The sequence below is a fragment of the Mesoplodon mirus genome, assembly GCF_964341445.2.
Source record: "Mesoplodon mirus genome assembly, chromosome: 17".
In the NCBI taxonomy this organism is placed as follows: domain Eukaryota; kingdom Metazoa; phylum Chordata; class Mammalia; order Artiodactyla; family Ziphiidae; genus Mesoplodon; species Mesoplodon mirus.
The window spans coordinates 47,809,156-47,829,721 of NC_138993.1; the positions used below are offsets into that span (position 1 = coordinate 47,809,156).

A 20,566-nucleotide genomic window follows, 5' to 3' on the forward strand; every position below is an offset into this window, starting at 1 on the left:
CAGTGACATTTTTCCAGCCTTCTTACTCCTCTTTTTTTTTTTTTTCCCTTTGCCTAAGCCTCTTCCTCTCATTCTTTTGAGCTCTAAATATTGGTATGGCCTGGGGATCATTTTCCCATGACCTTTCTCTGCCCTGTTTCAGCTCACTCCCTAGATGAAGGAGTCTCCAAAATAGCTCTCCCCTCACCCCCTTGATGACTTCATCCCATCCACAGGCCTTAGATACCATCCATATAACAATGACTCCCAGATTTCTATCTCCAGCCCTAGCCCCATATCAACCCCAGACTTAGGGTTTTCAGCCCCGACCAACCTTTCCCTTAAAAAATAAAAGGTGTTCCTTGTCTTATCTTCCCAGGCTCAAAAGTGGCAGCAACATTCACCCAGTTGCAACCCTGAAATAACATTTGAGCCGTTTCCTGCTCTCATGCCCCATATGTTAGAGAGGCTGTGTAAGTGAGAAAAATCAGAGTAAATTATTATTTCAAAGACCAATAAAATATTGATTGTAACAAATTATTCATCTAGTAAGATTAGAGATTTTCATTACAAGATCATAAGAAATTATTATATATACATATTTCCTATTCTTAAATCCACTTTCTTCTGTTATGTAATAAAATGAGTAGCCCATACTTTCATCCATAAATTGATCCAATTATTTGACAAAATACACACTTTAACAACTCAGTTTACTACATTTGGGGAGGAAAAGATTAATCTCTAAATAACTCCACGATTATTCTTAAGAATCAGAATTTTCCTATGTAGAATCACATGAAAGATAATTTTAAAGTAATTCTTGGTATTGCTGCCTTCTTACACACAGTTGTATTGAATACAAGTTCTCATGATTATTCAGGTTGGTTTGGATGTTTTTATCATAATACACACACACACACACACTACACTTGACCAAATAAAAATATAAGCATGACTCCAGTATTTAAACTAAGTGGGCCCTTTTTATTCTCAGTTTTCATCAAGTCAGTGACTAGATGACCATTAGGAATGCCATATATTTTCTAAGAGTTCTTTTCCCCTCCCATTATATTTAATTCTCTCTATGCAGAGCCATTGATGTTATTTTCAGAAGAGTAGGCTGAATTTAAATATCATACAGAATTAATGTGATCATTTCTTCACAGTTAACTTTAACAGTATAAATTTTGTTAAAAATATAGTGCTTTGAAAGGAAAAACATGTATTTCTGCTACACATCAACAGAATGAGAAATTCTAAAGAGGGAAATTTGGTTGGTATAATTACATCACATTAATTAATGCCAGGTTCATCTCCCAGCATCCCCACTTGCTCTCTCTGTGGCAGTGACACTGAAGATCCTCTTCTTCCCTTGTCCCCTGGTTAGGGAATGCTCAACTCTAAGAAGCCGTCCCCAACCTCTAGGTCTAGGCCAACTTGTTCCAAGTTCTCACAGCCCGGGATACTTAGCACACATTAACTAAAGATTACAGTTGTTTGTACATTTAGTTCATTTTGTCTGCCTCTCCAAGTAGATGATATGCTCTAAGGGGACAAGGGAGCTTTTCTCTTTTCACTCACTGTCATTAACTCCTTTACCTGCCACAAAGTGGGCACCCAATAAATAACTGTTGGAGCATTAGCCCTATTTCCCTACTAGACCAGAACTTCTAGGATGGGTGGCAATGGCTATGTCTAAGTCACCACTGCATCCTCAGAGCTTAGCAAAATGCATAATACAGAGCAGGCATATAATAAATACTTGTTAAGCAATGAGATGTAGAAAAAGGATAAAACATGTTAGATTTACAAATCTGAGCTATTTTACTGAGCACCTCCAGAGCACCTAGAGCTTCAATAATTGATCAATATTAACTAAATCCAACACATTTTCCTTAACAGCTACTACCCATGAAGTCTTGCATTGTGGGCTAAGATAGGATCTCTCCCCTCAGGCAGCTTGCAGTCTAGTTGAAATAAAGAGGGAGCAACTACCATAAAATAGGGTAGAAAAATTAAAAGGGATTTCAAGTTTTATTGGAGGAAAGAAGAGGTTAGAATTAATTCAAACTGTAAAATAACAGAGAAGGTTTTGAGGAGAAGACCTTTAAGCTGGGCATGAAGGAAAAGTAAAAATTTCATCATCAGAAGTGAATGATGGTAGGAAGATACTCCAAGAAGAGAAGCGTGAATTGAAGGCGTGAGGTGAATAAAAAGATGTGCCTGGAAGGGAGAGTTTCTTAGAAAAATTGGGGAAAGATGAGTTAGAATGTTAAGGCAGGTGTAGAACACAGATCAATAAATGAATGTCTGAAAAGGAATCAGTAATCAGGACAGTCAGTTGTGGAACAATATCAATCTTTCCTCTACTGGACAAAGCAATGTATATACTTCATGTATATTTTTAATTTAAGCAACATTTATTGCATACCTAGTATTTACTCATGAATTCAAATATTACTTGAGCATCTATTATGCCAGACACTCTTCTAGGCTCTTAAGCATGGGGAACTGTGTTAGGGGAGAGGATATTACATCTATTAAAACGTGATTCCTGACATCAGGAAGCGTATAGCATGGCATGAGTTTAGACAAATGATTGGCCATCAGGGTGCAGTGTAATAGCTGGTCATGGGAGCAGATAAAAGGGCATCAGAATTAAGCTTTGGAGCAGACAAAGACTTTTCCTTGGATTATAAATACGGGTAAGTTTTAAAGGAAAAGTTTTCAGCTATGGAAGAGGAAAGGGGAATCCAAAGATACAAAGAGGCATGGAAGGGTAGAAATAGCCACAGGAAAACTACAAATTGTTCAGGGTGCCAAGGGCTGGCAGGTCTGGAGGGGCAGGAGATTATGTAATAACAGGGAACCCTGGAGATTCCCCACATATGGATGGGAAGTTGGAGTTTCATGACTCAATTTAGGCTCATGTAATCTCACGACCAAGATTAAGAGACCTGATCTTCTCTACCCTTCCCTCAATGCCAGAAAAGCCAAAAATAATCTGTTTCTCCTTCAGTATTACCTTGGGCAGTAAATGGCACCAACCACAAGAGCGTCAAAGAACCCAGCAGCCCAGGAATCATCCTTGACGGAACCTCTCTCCCCACATCCAACCCATTTTCAGGCCCGTCTGCTACATCCTACCCACTTTTCATTTCCACAGCCATCAACCTATTTTAACCCACTCTTCTCTCCTACCAGCACTACTCCCTAAAGCTCCTCCCCCAATCCATTCTTTACACTAGCACCACAGTGATCTTTTTAAGAGGCAAACCTGTGTTTTCCTCGCTCTGTTATCCCTTTAGTGGCTTTTCATTGCTCTTCAAATAGACCCAGATCTCAACACAGCCTAAATGCCTACGATCGGGCCCCTGCCTACCTCTCTAGCTTCACTTTCCAACAATATCTGTGCTTTCTGTGATCCCATCACCCTGGTCTCCTTTCAGTTTTGGTGCCTTTGCCTATGTTCTTCCTTTTCTGTAGAACCCCCAACAGGACCTCCGCCCTGTCATCTGGTTAACTCTTACTCATCCTCAGCTCTCAGCTCAAAGGGTGCCTCTCAGGGCACCTTCCCTGACTCACCAACCTACATCATGTCCATACTACAGACTCATTTTTCTCTGCATTTATCCTTCTCATCAGGCTTGCAATGATTGCACAGATGCAATCATTCAATGAGAAGCAGAAACAATTTCCTCCTTAGCTTTCCACTATATGCCCTGAATTGGACCCTACATCTGATACAATTAAATATTGCTATTTAAAGAGAAGGAGATGATGAGAACTAGCAATAGTAGCCTTTTTATTTTCCCTGAGATTTGTTCTTGCAATAATCTGGAAAGATAAATAAGTAAATGTACATAATAATTTTATACACAGATTTAATATGCATTTATTTTTATATTTAATATGTATTTATATGGTAAAATATAAAGTGGAAGAGAGGTGAATGAAAATGGAATGGGCCTGAGTGTTGTCTCCTGGGTCCCACAGGAGATGGGTTCTTTGGACCCTGCATTAGCCCATGCCCAGCACAGTCTGAGCACAGGACCCATCCAGGGCCAGGATGCCAAAGCAGATGTGTCTATCACTTCCTCATCTCTGGAGAAATTCGTGGAAAATTAGTGGACATTGTGGAGACACTGGTGAAATTTAAATGAGGTCTACAGTTCAATTAATAGTGTTGAACCAATAATAATTTTTTTGGTTTGGACAACTGTACTATTATTATTTAAGATATAAAGCATACAGAAGCTGAGTGAAAGGGATCTGTGAACTCTCTATAGTATTTTTGCAACTTTTAAATATTAAAGTTATTTAAGACTAAAATTATTTAAAAATAAAACATTTTTAAAGTGCTATTTATTTGCTGGGATAAGAGTATAAGCAATATAGATCTTCTAGGAACTCCTTTTTCCCTATTTTATTTCATGCTTTTCAACAGTTAGTTATAGTTGATAGCATTCATTTTATAAGTTTATAAATATGAGTATATCTGTGTGTGTACATTCTCTCTCACACTTTTTTTTAGTAATTAAACTCATCAATCAACAATTCTAATGCTTTCACCATCATCTTTTCCATGCATTGGGTAGAGAATTACTAATAACAGGTGTGCTAAGAAGTGGTAGAAAGGAGTAGAAGAAAAAAAGATGAAGTCATTTTAAAAGGTTAACAAAGGGCTTCTCTGGTGGCGCAGTGGTTAAGAATCTGCCTGCCAATGCCGGGAACACGGGTTCGAGCCCTGGTCCGGGAAGATCCCACATGCCGTGGAGCAACTAAGCCCGTGCACCACAACTACTGAGCCTGTGCTCTAGATCCCGCGAGCCACAACTACTGACCCCACGTGCCACAACTACTGAAGCCCGCGGGCCTAGAGCCCGTGCTCCACAAGAGAAGCCACTGCAAGGAGAAGCTCGCGCACCACAACCAAGAGTAGTCCCCGCTCACGCAACAAGAGAAAGCCCGTGTGAAGGAACGAAGACCCAATACAGCCAAAAATAAATAAATTAAAAAATAATAATAAAAATTAAAAATTAAAAAAATTAAAAAAATAAAAGATTAATAAAAATAATGCTACGGGGGGGAGTTTAGATCATGTCTACAGAGCAACAACCTATATTGTGGAACTGATATTCATCCAGGTAATATGGATTCCACATGCCTGCTCTGACCTGAGCTACCCTGATAGTTGCTTAAATTTTTCACTTCATTTTGCATCTACATAAGTCTGACATATTATTCTTCAGCATTCAGTATATGGTGCGTTAAGGTTCCCAACTTTTAATATGTGAACTGAAATACTTTGATTTAGTTGTTAGTATGGATGGTGCTGAAAATTTCATGAATTGACAGACATTCTGATTGGTAGTTATTCTATTAGTCACACTGCTAATGCCTTTTATTTGGTGCGCTCTGTGGAGAAATTGGAGTATTGGAAGAATTACTTCAAACGCTTTTACTGCCTCTGGCTGCATTAATTTTGAGATGCCTCATTTAGGCTGAAAAAAGAGGCAAAGTTAAAGTATGTAATATGGGCATTCTGTCACCCCAAATTGGACCTATTACAATTCAGCGTTCTCTCAAGAAGGGGTTATAGCTCACTGGCCTGCACGATTTTTCCTTTGAGTAGGACAAAATTTTACATCGTTTGGTTCACAGGCATAATGAAAATGGCATAAAGTAGACCCCAAAGGTGATAAGCAATTGCTAAGGAGAAAATGTAGCTTACATTTCCCTTGGAGTAAAACTTCAAATGCTAGAAAAACTTCAACCTGGTAATTAAATGTAACTGTTATCTCTATTTTAATAATGTGCTTAAAAGAATTGGATTTATGGATTTGTATGTGTGTATAAAGCCTGATTTGTCTTTCTTTAAGTAGACACCAAATAAATCAAAAGGAATGGTATCCAAGAGATGGACTCAGTACTGAATCAGAGAGCAGTCTGATTTGTAGACGGCTGTAGAGGCTGTCCTTTCACTGCCGAAACTGACGGCCAAGAAGCTTGCAGAACTTTAAGGCAAAAGAGCCAGGAAATGACTTACTGGCTTATGCAGAGACACATTATTTTAGAACTTAGCATCGCAGGCCAAGAGCTGCCAAACACATCAATCGGTACCCACAGGGCTAAAGGTGCCTGTGGAGACTGGCAAGAAATATATGAAATATCACACACCCACTTACCAACAGAATTGGACAAAGAGCAATGCACCCACCATATAAGCACTTCCAAAATGCACCAGGCCTTCTACCATTGAACACCATCATTTACATTAATTGCATTCACATTCACCATTCCCTCCTCTCCCACCGCCAGCCACTGGTATTTTCTTTTTCCACTGCTTCATGTAGCACTGACCCAAGAGGTTACAGAGATTCCCTGCAGAAACACCTATGGGATGTTATTATATTAACAAAATAGGCGAACCTAAGCACAGCTAATTTCGCTATTTTGGTTATTTCTGAGTTTAATACAGATTGCAATATTGTTGTTCTGGCTGCTTATGAAGCACCCAACCATTACTGTGATTGAAAAAAGGATAAAGAAGAAAGAACTGATTAAAGTGTATTAAGCGCTGTGCACCTGCCAACCAATTCAGGTGATATTAAAGTAATCCAAGATATGGCCTCTGACCTTAAAAACAGACTGTAGTTCAACTGGGTGAGTATACAATCGCCTCAGAAAGGTTAAATAATAGTATAAGATTAAGAACATCCGTTCTCCAAACAGAAGAGTTGGCATAAGACAGTAGATGATGAAAAAATGGAAGCACTGATTACTTCAAGAGGGCAGTGGAGAGAAAAATCACTTCAAGCTAAGGGTATGAGATGGGGTCGGGTCTCCCCGTCTCCATCTCCTGAGCAGGCGTGGAGAAGCCCCCAGGCGTGCAGGTGTGCAGATGAGGAGATAAAAGAGGAACAAACAGAAAGAGGTGGGAGACGAGAAGAGCATGCGGTTACCTTAGGCAGAAGGAGGAGTTCATGCAAGGGAGTGCAGCCCAGAAGGTGGAATGTCTTTGATGACTGGTGATAGATGTTTTGGGATTTTTCTCCCTAGAACGTGCAAAACTGATGGAAGACTTCATTTCACAGGAGAAATGGTATCACGTAAGAATTCATCTGCCCGTGGTGCACAGATGACTAATATGAAGATAATCTGGATGATGTTGCAACGTTCAGATAGAAAGGGACAGAAGTCAAACCCAAAGAGGTCCTGAGGGAACAGGGAGAAAAGAACTGATGCGATAACAAGCAGTAGCCACATGATCTGTTGACACTGGATAAAGGCAAGACTCGAGTTCTGAGAGACTAGAGGAATGGTGGGAAACACGGTTTTAATTTTAGGCAGCTAGAGGGCAGACTTGCAGGAATGGATCTGATTTTCATAAACATAGTGCAGAAAACTGTAGCTGAAAAAGTGGGTGAGATTTCTAAAGGAAAACTACAAAGGCAGAGGAGTTTGGAGGCGCTGACTCAGATATCTTACGGCTGAGGGCAAGAGGAAAAGGAAGAATCAAGGAGTTAGAAGGACTAAGACAGATAAGAGGAAAACTAATATAAAAAGATCCTGTGGGGCCTCCCTGGTGGCGCAGTGGTTGAGAGTCCGCCTGCCGATGCAGGGGACGCGGGTTCGTGCCCCGGTCCGGGAAGATCCCACATGCCACGGAGCTGGGCCCGTGAGCCATGGCCGCTGAGCCTGCGCGTCCGGAGCCTGTGCTCCGCAACGGCAGAGGCCACAACAGTGAGAGGCCCGCGTACCGCAAAAAAAAAAAAAAAAAGATCCTGTGAGAAGTAAACACAGCCACTTTGTCAAATTGTCTAAAAGGAATGAGAGTGGGAAATGGGAAAGGCCCATTACATGGTCAACAGGTAACCATCCTAAGAATAGTTTTCTCAGTAAAGCTACAGAAGGAATGAGCACCAGGCTCTAGAGCGTTAAAGCCTCAAAATGGGGATAACAATCTCTAGGTCCATCCATGTTGCTGCAAATGGCATTATTTCATTCTTTTTTTATGACTAATATTCCATTGTATATATGTACCACATCTTCTTTATCCATTCCTCTGTCCATGGGCATTTAGGCTGCTTCCATGTCTTGGCAATTGTAAATAGTACTTCAACGAACACTGGGGTGCATGTATCTTTTTGAATTATGGTTTTCTGTGATATATGCCCAGGAGTGGGATTGCTGGATCATATGGTAGCTCTATTTTTAGTTTTTTAAGGAACCTCCAGACTGTTCTCCATGGTGGCCGTACCAATTTACATTCCCACCAACAGTGTAGGAGAGTTGCCTTTTCTCCACACCCTCTCCAGCATTTTTTGATTGTAGATTTTTTTGATGATGGCCATTCTGACTGGTGTGAGGTGATACCTCATTGTAGTTTTGATTTGCATTTCTCTAGTAATTAGTGATGTTGAGCATCTTTTCATGTGCTTTTTGGCCACCTGTGTGTCTTCTTTGGAGAAATGTCTATTTAGATCTTCCGCCCATTTTTTGATTGGATTGTTTGTTTTTATGATATTAAGTTGCATGAACTGTTTGTATATTTTGGAGGTTAATTCCTTGCCAATTGCTTCATTTGCAAATATTTTCTCCCATTCTGTGGGTTGTCTTTTTGTTTCGTTTATGGCTTCCTTTGCTGTACAAAAGCTTTTAGTTTAATTAGGTCCTATTTGCAGCAACATGGATGGACCCAGAGATTGTCATAATGAGTGAAATAAGTCAGACCAAGAAAGACAAATATCATATGATATTGCCTATATGTGGAATCTAAAATAATGGTAAAAATGAATTTATTTACAAAACAGAAATAGAGTCACAGATATAGGAAACAAACTTATGGTTACCAGGGTGATAAGGGGGGGAGGGCTAAATTGGGAGACTGGGATTGACATATACACACTACTATATATAAAATAGATAAGTAGTAAGGACCTACTGTATAGCACAGAGAACTCCACTCAATACTCTGTAATGACCTATATGGGAAATGAGTGTAAAAAAGAGTGGATATATGTGTATGTATAACTGATTCACTTTGCTGTACAGCAGAAACTAACACAACCTTGTAAATCAACTGTACTCCAATAAAAATTTTAAAAAAGAGAGAGAACATATGTCCACACAAAAACCTGCACACTGTTGTTTATAGCAGCTTTATTGATAATTACCAAAACTTGGAAACAATCAAGATGCCCTTTAGTAGGTGAGTGGATAAATAAACTGTGGTACATCCAGACTGTGGAATATTATTCAGTGTTAATAAGAAGTGAACTATCAAGCCATGAAAACACATGGATGAACTTTAAGTGCATCTTACTAAGAGAAAGAAACCAATCTAAAAAGGCTACAAATGGTATGATTCCAACAATATGACATTCTGGAAAAGGCAGAACTATGGAGACACTGAAAAGATTAGTGGTTGCGGGGGGAGGGAGGAATGGATGAATTGGCAGAGCACAGAGGATTTTAGGGCAGTAAAATTATTCTGCATGATACTACAATGGGGGACACATATCATTATACATTTGTCAAAATTCATAGACTGTACAACAGCAAGCGTGAATGTAAACTATGGACTTTGGGTGATGATGATGTATCAGTATAGGTTCATCAGTTGTAACAAATGTACCGCTCTGGTGTGGGACGTTAATAGCGGAGGAGGTTGGGGGTACAGGGAGTACACGGGAACTGTCATTCTTTTCACTCAATTTTGCCATGAACATAAAACTTCTGTAAAAAAAATAAAGCTTCTTTTAAAAAGTTTTAAAAATGGGGATAAAAGAATATTGGAAAACGACTTCTGTTTGAGGAGCTTTCCCATGAAAGAAGAGAAATAGCTGGAACAGCCAGTTGGGACCAAAAGAAGTCATTTGTGTTTTTTTTTTTCTCTTAAGAAAAGGGAAGCTATCATTCTGTATGTTACGAAGAAAGCACAATGGAAAACAAAGTGTCCCTGACACACAGCAGTGACACATACACAAAGATTTTCTTAAAAGTGAGCTTACCGTGAACTGGGTACATGGTCAGAGTTTTACTGGACAGTTTCACTTCTCCACACAGCAGCCCATGACATAGACATCATCATTCCCACTTTGTAGTAAGGAAAAGGCAAGCTTAGAGAGCTGTGATATACCTAGCCCAGGGTCACACAACAGTGCTGAAACTCAAGTCCAAGCTGCACAGACTCCACACCACGCTCTTAAACAATGTCCCACTCTGTTTATTTTATGAGCAAAGAAGTAACTCTATTTTTTAAAAAAAAATATCAAGTGGAGAACAGCTAGAATAGTAGAACACATTGCAAAATTTTCTTGCTTATAGTTTCGTGTTTACCAAACAATGTTGCTTGAAATTGAGAATTATGTTTATAAGTAGTCATGAAGTCGTCTGAACTCTTTAAATGACCATCTAACCTCAAAATATTGCTTATAATACATACAGTGGTCCACATATACCTGGTATAAGAAAAGATATATATTTGGTCTTTGCCCCAGGTGCTTGCATAGAGCTCCTAAAACCCTGGCAATTTCCTAAGTGATAGCGTGTCTCTTGTTATTCCTCACAAGCCCCTTTTGACTACAACTGAGTTTATGGTAATGAGGTGACTCAGGGTCAGGCTCCCAGGTAGCTTCTGCAGGAGGGCTGGTCACCAGAAAGACCAAGCAATGATTAGAGGGTTAGAACTTTCAGACCTACCCCCATGGAGGGGGGAGGGGTTGGGGATTGAGTTCAATCACCAATGGCCAACAATTTCAGCAATCATGCTTATGTAATGAAACCGCCATAAAAGCCCCTAAATGATGGGATTCAGAGAGCTACCAAGCTGGTAAACATAACAGTGGGTAAGGAGGGTGGTGTGCCTGGAGGGGGCATGGTAGCTCCACACCCCTCTCCCTGATACCCTGCCCTTTGCACCTCTTTCATTTCACTGTTCCTGAGTTGCATCTGTTATAATACACTGGTAATCATGAGTAAAGCACTTTTCTAAGTTCTGTGAATCATCCTAATGAATTTTTGAGCTTGAGAGGGGATCTTAGGAACCCTCAAATTTGTAGTTGACCAGACAGCCTGGGGACCCCATATGTGGCTGGCATCTAAAGGGGGGGCAGTCCTATAGGACTGAGCCCTTGACCTGTGGGTCTTTGCTAGCTGTGGGTAATTAGTGTCAGAACTGAACTGAATTGTTGGACACACTGCTGGTGTCAGAGGATTGGATAATTGGTTGCTGTTTGGGAAACAACATATAATTTATATATGTATGTATGTGTGTGTATGTATATATATATTTCAAACAATTTTATATTGAGCTTTCATAGTACTTAAATTTCCCATGTGATCTGGCCAAACATGAGAATAATGCACATAACACCATTGTCAAAAAGTGAAATTATGATTTTAAGTCTGTAAGTTAAAAGATCTTTAAAAAATTCTGCAAAATTTTGGGGGACTATTTTCCCTCAATCTCCTTATTAGAAAATGTGGAAGCATGAATAGCCATTAAACAGAATTAACCCATATTTAAATCTACCAATCCTGATAGTCTCTTTTAAATAATCAAACAAACTGAATTTACAAAATATGATTAGAGCAGTTTGCTTAAATTTGTAGTCCCTGATTAAATACAGGTGTTATGCAAAATAGGCTGGGTCTGGAAACTGCTCACAAATGCATCCTTACTATTTAGCATTATTTTTTCTTTGAAGAAAAGAAAGCAAGAGTTTTTATAGAGTCCCTGCAAAATCTGCAGAAATGAGAAGAACCAACCTAGAAAAAAAAATTCCATACATGTACTAAACAATACCATACAAAGTACACAGGCCTAAAAACTGCATATTAACAAACAGTAAAACAGAACTATCGTGATTTTTTTTTTTAAAGAATTGATAAAATTGAAATAGAATCAGCTGAAGGTTTCACTCTTGCATTCCTGCCCTGGAGATCTGAGAAAGAAAGCAATATGATTCAGCTAGTTGTACAAGGGATAAAATGACACTTCAACATTCAAAAATAATAATTAACGAACTGAAAGAATTTCTTAGTTTCTACTGTTTGCCAGGCCTTGTGCTAGACATTGGTGATGTACAAATCCATAAAATATTGCTCCTGCCCTGAAAAACTTCCCAGGCTCAAGAGTTCAAACATCACAGAAATTTCATAGCAGGGCTACATAGTGCATGGTTAAGAGTACGGACTCTGGACCAGGCTGCCTGGGTTCACTGTGAAGTTCTAGCGCTTACTGGTTGTTTGGTCTATGGATAAGATACCTAATCTTTTAGGTATCTATCTATCTCAGTTCTCCCATCTTTATAGTGAGGGTAATTACATCCTCTCACTCAGAACAATGCTTGGAGCACAGCACGTGATGGACAAGTCTTAGCTACGGTGACGATCCTGACCTTCCCTAGGAGAGTCCCACGTTGCAGTGCTGATGTCTGCTCAGGACTGCCCTATGTTTCTGTGTCTCACTTTCGTCTGAAGCAAGGGCAATAATAAGAGGATGCTACGTCTCTGGGTACTAGGTACAGTCTAAATGCTAGGAGACAACAATAAAGACTATCTCAAAACAGCCAGCTCTCAATTTGTCCATAACTAGGGAAATTCATCATGAAGAAATGTAAAAGCTTCATTTTTGAATAAAAAGTCACCAGAGTATTGCAACAACCTGTTAAATGTAGCAAGACAAACTCAAATCAGTTTAGCTGTAGTAGACAGCATTCTGTTAGAATCCCAGAGTAACGGGTATTTTGGAAATTAAATGTGAAACTAACTAGACAAATTCTCTGCTGATTAGGAAGTATGACCCAGTGGCTGTGAGGTGACTTTAGTTTCTTCTGAGTTTATCCATATTCAAATTTGCTGTTGACTGCATATCAGAGGAATGGCTGTCATGAGAGTCAAGAAAGTTTACTGTAGTGGTGTCAGGGGCCCTAATTTGCTAAGTCATCTACTAATTGTGGCTGTGTTTATAAAAGCAGCACCGTTCTGGGCAGGGCAAAGCAGGACAGTCAGTCAGACTGATTTACTGCTTTCTGTATGCTGAGTAGTACTGAATAGCAGGGATCCTGAGATTCGCTTCTGCTCAGACATGTATCATTATGCTAAACACACGCTTGCTCCCCCATTTGATTCATTCACACCACGGGAAGCAAATCATGGATGGATTAAATTACGCTTTTTTTTTTAGGTAACAGCATTACCAACATAAGGGTTCAAGGGCTTCAAAGAGAGAATATTTCTATTTTGCCAATGTGAATTACTGCGGAATGCCAGTTGTAAGTCACGTAAGAGCCTGTATACACTCTACTTTTCTTTTTTTTTTTCACCTTGACCATGAATTAATCCATAAGTACACAGTTTGGAAATATATTTGCAGTCTTAAATTCAATTATGCCATCCTGTGCTTCATATTGCAATAAAGCGAGTGACACAAATTTTGGGGTTTCCCAGTGCACATAAAAGTTATGTTTACACTATACTGTAGTCTATTAAGTGTGCAATTTTATTATGTCTGAAACAATGTACATACCTTAATTAAAAAATACTTTATTGCTAAAAAACGCTGACCGTCATCTGAGTCTTGAGTCGTAATCTTTTTGCAATAGCAACATTAAAGATCACTGACCACAGATCACCATAACAATAATAATGAAAAAGTTTGAAATATTGCGAGAATTACCAAAATGTGATACAGGCAAAAGTGAGCAAATGCTGTTAGAAAAACGGCACCAACAGACATGCTTGAGTCAGGTTGGCACAAACCTTCAGTCTGTAAAAACGCAGTATCGTGATACAGCGAAGCACAACGGAATGAAGTATGTCTGTATTACCTTTTCTCCCCTGAACCTCAAGAATATGCAGAATAGGCTTTCTATTAAATAAAAAGAGGGTGAAAAAAAACACAACTTCTGCTGCTTCTTTACAACTTACCCTCTGCGACAAGTGGTTAATTAGCATCTGACCCTAGTTCTTAGGCATTACTTTTTTTTTTTTAACCTCTTGTGATCTGGCGTCTACCTCCACTACTTGGGAATTGGTTTTAAGTCAGTATAAATTCACTTTAGTAATTAGCCTGACTGAGCCCTCACTTCCCTCACAACAGGCCTGAAACCTGCACTTCTCTTTTCTTTTTGTTAAAGGTTATACTCCATTTATATTATTATAAAATACTGGCTATATTCCCCATGTTGTACAATATATTCTTGTAGCTTATTTTATACACAATAGTTTGTACCTTTTAATCCCCACCCCTATGTTGCCCCCTCCCATGGTAACCACTAGTTTGTTCTCTGTATCTGCAAGTCTGCTTCTTTTTTGTTATATTCACTCGTTTTTAGATTCCATATAAAGTGATATCATATGGTACTTATCCTTCTCTGACATTTCACTCAGCATAATGCCCTCTAAGGCCATCCATGTTGCTGCAAATGGAAAACTTCATTCTTTTTTTATGGCTGGGTAGTATTCCATTGTATATATACCACATCTTTTTTTTTTTTTTTTTTTTTTTTTACCACATCTTCTTTATCCATTCATCTGTCGATGGACACTTCAGTTGCTTCCACATCTTGGCTATTGTAAATAATGCTGCTCTGAACATAGAGATGCATGTATCTTTTTGAATTAGTGTTTTCATTTTTTTCATTATATACTCAGGAGTGGAACTGCTGGATCATATGCTAGTTCTATTTTTAGTTTCTTGAGAAACCTCCATACTGTTTTCCACAGTGGCTGCACCAATTTCCATTCCCATCAACAGAAACTTGTACTTCTCTTGACGGCCACGTCTCAGGACACCTCTGACACACCCCCATCACCTTCTTTTTCTCCTCCTCTCCTGCCTCTTCCCTTAGTTTCCATAGACTTCATTAAGGTACATCATGCTGGTATCACTCACAGTTACATTCTTCGTTCTAACCTTGCCCAAATTCTAATTCTGCATTTCCAACTCTTTACTAGATCTGTCCGCTTGTATATCTCACTATTAATACAAACTCAGCATTTATTTTCTCTCCATTACCAATTCTCCACTCATATTTTTATTAGTAAAATGAGTGTTTTTCAAGATACCAGAGTGCAGAGCTGTGTAAGTATTGTGGATCTCTTCTTTCTTACCCCTTAGAGCCAATAACTGCTGTTGATTGACTCTGAACTGTCTCCACTGGCCTTTATTTTCTATGTTCTTGCAAGCCCTCTAAATGAGGCAGATGGTTATTATCTTACACTTTGCACATTTGTTTCCACTGGATGGCATGCATCAATCTCTGTCCCTGCCAATCCATGTGACATCCTGCTACGAGATGAGCTATCTGGGCAGATACGGACATTGGTTCACTCAGCACTGTGCCAGCCTCTTGTTTTTTGACTTCCTAAAGAAGAGTCTAGAAAGCGAAAAGCGACATTTCCCAGAGGCCCTTGTCACATTTCTGTGTATCAGCTGTTTCCACCAAGCCCCCGAACAAGGCAGATGTGAGCAATTTAAGGAAGCAACCCTGAGCAGAGACCCTTGTTTCTCTCCCAACAAGGCTGACAGTAGAGGCTTAAGTTCTTCTGGGCCAGCTGGGAGGAGATCCTGGCATCCAGGTCCACTTTAAAGGTGCAAATGGTGCGTGGGGAGTTATCGGAGGTATTTTGCTAGAAGTGTCCTCTGGTTGCTCTGTTGGTGTATCATGTAATAACTCCCTTTCACCATAAATTGTTAGAGTAGATTCTATTATCAGCAACTAAAAAGCCTGAAACACTTTCCTAAACCACTCTCCTCATTATATCAACCCTCAGTTCAATAACCATCAAAGGGGTCCCTAATGTCTACAGTATGAAGCCCTAACTCCTTATCATCACGTTAAAGACATTGATATTCTGGCCTTAACCAACTAGGTACTATTTCACATGACTTTTCTATAAGAACCTTTCCGTCTAGGTTTCTCTTTTTTTGTTATAGGGCTTACCCCATTTCATTTACTGGAAATGCCTTTCTCCCTGCCTCTGACATAAACTCTTGTTAACTTTCAAAGCACAGAATAAGCCCCACCTCTTCCCTGAAGCCCTCCTTGACCACCTCATGTGGGAGTGATTTTTCTCTTCTGCCTCCTCTAGACAGACAGGACATATTATATTGTCAGACTATATATTTTTCACTTATGGCTTTGTATATTCTTGATAATTTTCTTATACAAGTTCATAAGGTTTCTCTAATATTCATTCATGAGGAACCTACATTATATCATCCATAATAACAACTAAATAGCTAATTTACTGAGCACCTACTACAGCCAGGTGCTGCTGTAGGCACTTTTTATGTCCCATCCCTGGACACCCACCATGTGACAACCTTGTTCATTTAATGGATGCTGAAACAGAAACAAGTTCTGGGAAGTTATATAGCTTGTCCAGGGTCATGGAGTTAGAGAAAAGATGGTGCTCAATAGATATTTTATCCAACTACCAACTGAATAATCAGGAAATTATTTTTTCAAAGAAACATTTCTTGAGCACTTACTATTTGCCATGCTCTATGCTGAGCACGACGTTACAAGTGATGTTTTATTTAATCTACTCAACCACCTCAAGATTTAGATACTTTACATGTTTTAAAGATGAAGAAAACACATTGCCACCAAGAGAAATTAAGTAACTTGCCAAGATCTCAGTGCCAATCAATACACGGCACTTGGAACCCAAGCATTTGACTCCAGAATGCATGCATTGCATCTTAGAACAAACACCTCTGTTCTGAAGGATACAATGATTTGACTGGGAGACCATTCAATGAAATCTTTTGTTTTTAAGCAAAAAATAATAAAAATAAGGTACATCATAGCACATTTTCTTTATTACAAGAGTCATGATTACTGTGACAATTTAAATCTTCTAGTTTGCAGGATATGGAAGTATCCTAACATTTGAAAATTGAAGAGTCAGGGAAAAGAGAAGAACAGGCAGGGCAAGAAGAACCTGGGGGGGCTTCCCTGGTGGCGCAGTGGGTGAGAGTCCGTCTGCCGATGCAGGGCACGTGGGTTCGTGCCCCGGTCCGGGAAGATCCCACATGCCGCGGAGCGGCTGGGCCCGTGAGCCATGGCCGCTGGGCCTGCGCGTCCGGAGCCTGTGCTCCGCAACGGGAGAGGCCAGGACAGTGAGAGGCCTGCGTACCACAAAAAAAAAAAAAAGAAGAACCTGGGGAAAAAATAATCTCAAAGTTTGAGAGGATGTCACCTGACATGTTAGTCCTCCCCATAGTAGCCCACATATATTTTATTTTAAAAAAATAATTACTGACTAAATCTCTCAGGGTTCTCTTGTTAACTTTCCTTGCTGAATACGATGCTCTTCTTTGACTGATTCTTTCCTTATGTTAACTTACTCTTAATATGCAAATTTGTAGTTTATTAGTTTTTTATAATACTTTTCCCTTGTAAAATTATCACCATATTAAATTTGGCAAATGTGCATAATTTTATCTCCTTAAAGAACTCATACATTACTTATTTCAAATCTTGGGTTTCAGAGCAACTGAATCTGAGCGGGTAATTCTAGTTCAACCCAAATTTGTCATCCTTCCATGAGGGTCTTTTTGTTCCTTTCTCCACATTAATTTGTCATTCAGGAAGTCAGTGAAGAGGTAAAATGATGGCCTATAGAAAATGACAAGTATACCCACGCGTCAAATGCATTTGAACGCAGATTTGTTTCAGGAGCAAACCTTCCGTTCAGTAATACAGGGTGATTCCCAGTGACTGCTAAGACAAGTCTGTAAAGGACAGCTCTGCACTGGGCATGCGGAAACCACTTCTCTGCTCTTATATCAAACACATGTCACGTTCCCTTTGTTTACATGTCTGCTCTCTAGTTATGTTTAAAATGAAATTGCTTTCATCTCTTTTTGCGTTTTTGTTTCAGAACATTTCAACCTTACATATTAACTTTCAAATTAAGTAAACAGCTGGGCAAATGGAGTTCTCTGCAATTCATTTTCTTATAAAGTGTGAAACTTGCACCTACACATTCTGCTAACTATGATATGAATAAAAGTCACAGTCTAGTGAAAACTGACTAGTTTTCCTGCCTGGAGTCCTATATATCTGTCATCTCAGCAAACTGCTGAGTTCTGTATACATTTCAAAATAGTTTATTGTTACTTCTGAAAGCTATTAAGAGACTCCACTTTTTTTCTGAATTGTAAGAGTTTGAGTCATTAATAAAACTCAAAACTACTGAGAATAAAGTTTCGTTTTACTCTGGTGAGTTAAGCGTATAAATGCTCTTGGGGACACATAATGGTCTCATAAATCGCATCCTATAAGGGAAGGTTTGCGCACCCTTGTTTTCCTACGGATATTTTCATCCATTGGTCTTTAAGCGGGGCCATGAGTGCTGGATCAGTGATACTCTCCATTTGGGAAGTGCCTTAGAGTGCACAAAACACTGCTTTCTCATTCGATCCTCACAAAAGCCTGTGGCAGGACACAGGCATTACTAGATCTGCATTCTGTAAATGAGCACCCTATGGCATTCGGGGACTTGCTGGGTGTCACCATGGTACCAGTCAGTAAGAAATGAGCACCAGTTCTAAACGTTTCTTTTTTCTCCTACCCAGGCAGAACTCAGAGCCAGAAAGCAATGTGGAGATCTCCCTCATCCCCCAATGGTGAGGATAAGACCATAGGATTTGCCCAGAGTGGGGCTCTGGCCACACAGGGACTAAGGACACCCTCGTTCGTCCCCAATGCAATGAAAAGGAAGGCTTCAGAGTCAGACATAGCTAGGTTGGACCCTATTTCCAAAATACACTCTCCGTGATCTTGTGCAAGTTACCTACATTCATTTGACTTTTGGTTCTTCGTCGCTTAAGTGGGAACATTAACACCGATTTTCTGTAGCTGTGGGAATGAAAAGAGATAAGAGCTGTGGTGTGCCTGTCTCATGACCACTGCTCAGAACACATTCTTTTCTTGCCCTCTTTTCAACTCACTGTTTACATAATGGTACCCAGCTTTCACATTTTATTTCATAAACTAAACATCTCAGCAATCCATACCTGCTTACAAAACCTGGTTTTAAATGTATCTGTTTCTGACTTTTGCAGGTAATCCTTATGTTTCTTTTAATTCATTGTTCAATCTTTATTATATATAGCCCTTTCCCTTAAAATACTAGACAAAACAGTAAGCATACTATTCTGATTATAATTTATTTTAAAATGTAAGTCAAAAACCCACATCAGTCTGCTCTGGACAACACATTTGTTTTATATTTATTTTTGTAATTTCTTTTTAAAATTACACCGTTTTGTGCTTAGAATGGAAGTTAATCCTTCCAATGATCAAGTATTTTGTGAAGTGACCCATGCTGACACTACTTTGCAGCAATAAAAGTCAAGACTCTCTGGGGTGGTACTCAAAACCAATTAATAGAGATACATAGAATTTTATATTGCATCCTATCTACTGCATGCAGTGCTAAGCATGGTCCTGGAGTCAAAATACTGCTTAGAAAGCATCCTTAGAGAATTTTCTGGGGATGCCACAGTGCATTTAAGAACAAGTTTACAAAGAAGCTGCAAGAACTCTCCAGCTAATCCTGGTGTTTCCCTCCTCGTGGTCTAATAACAGAGGAAGGAGCTGGTCTCCTCATCTCCATCCTGCAGATGTGAGTGAGTGCTGAGGCTGGGCAACCTGCAAACAGGGCCCGCAGAACACAGAGGGGAAGTGAAATTCAGGACCAAGGACTCACAGCTCTGGGCTTCCACAAATCATAATTCTTCTTCCATGAAAGTCCCTCCTGTCCTTCCAGGAAATAGAAGTAACACATTGAGCTTCCCTGGTGGCGCAGTGGTTGAGAGTCCGCCTGCCGATGCAGGGGACACGGGTTCGTGCCCCGGTCCGGAAAGATCCCACATGCTGCGGAGCGGCTGGGCCCGTGAGCCATGACCGCTGAGCCTGCGTGTCCGGAGCCTGTGCTCCGCAACGGGAGAGGCCACAGCAGTGAGAGGCCCGCGTACCGCAAAAAAAAAAAAAAAGGTAACACACTGAGTGAACAGAACGTTATCTATTCTGATCTTGAAATTTTTGATAATAGGGGGAACTAACCCTTGGAAAACATGTTCTGCATTTCAAACTCACCAGAAATAAATTACCAAAAAAATTCTTTTGCATTCCTCTCAAGATCCCTAAAAAAGCTTCCTAGGACTTCTTTCATTTTCTTAAAGCTATCCGAAAGTTAAATGGACTCAAAATATGATAATCAGAGTGAATAGATATGTGCAGTCTATACATTTTATAAAGACAAAGAGTAGAAATATTTACCAGATTTAGTAGTAGAAGTATATATTCATGTGACTACTTAGACATAGTAAAAGCTAAAAATCATTATTACACTATTATCTAATGATGCAGTTGAAAGTATTTTTCTATAAATAATACTGTAGCAGAATTTCAATGCAATTTGTCATTCTTCCTCATTGAATTGCCACTTTTTTTCTGTCACATTACCTGTTTGTCATTCCAGATAAGTTGTCAGGTCAAAAAAAATCACTGTCTTCTTTAAGAGCAATACTTCTGTGGCTCTTCTCCTAGAATAA

The 20,566-nt window shown here is 39.5% G+C and overlaps 1 protein-coding gene across 3 annotated transcripts in view; it reads right to left on the reverse strand.

Moving 5' to 3' along the window:
• Nucleotides 1-20,566, reverse strand: part of KLF12 (KLF transcription factor 12) — a 461,550-nt gene that overhangs the window by 84,280 nt on the left and 356,704 nt on the right. The window lies entirely within an intron of this gene.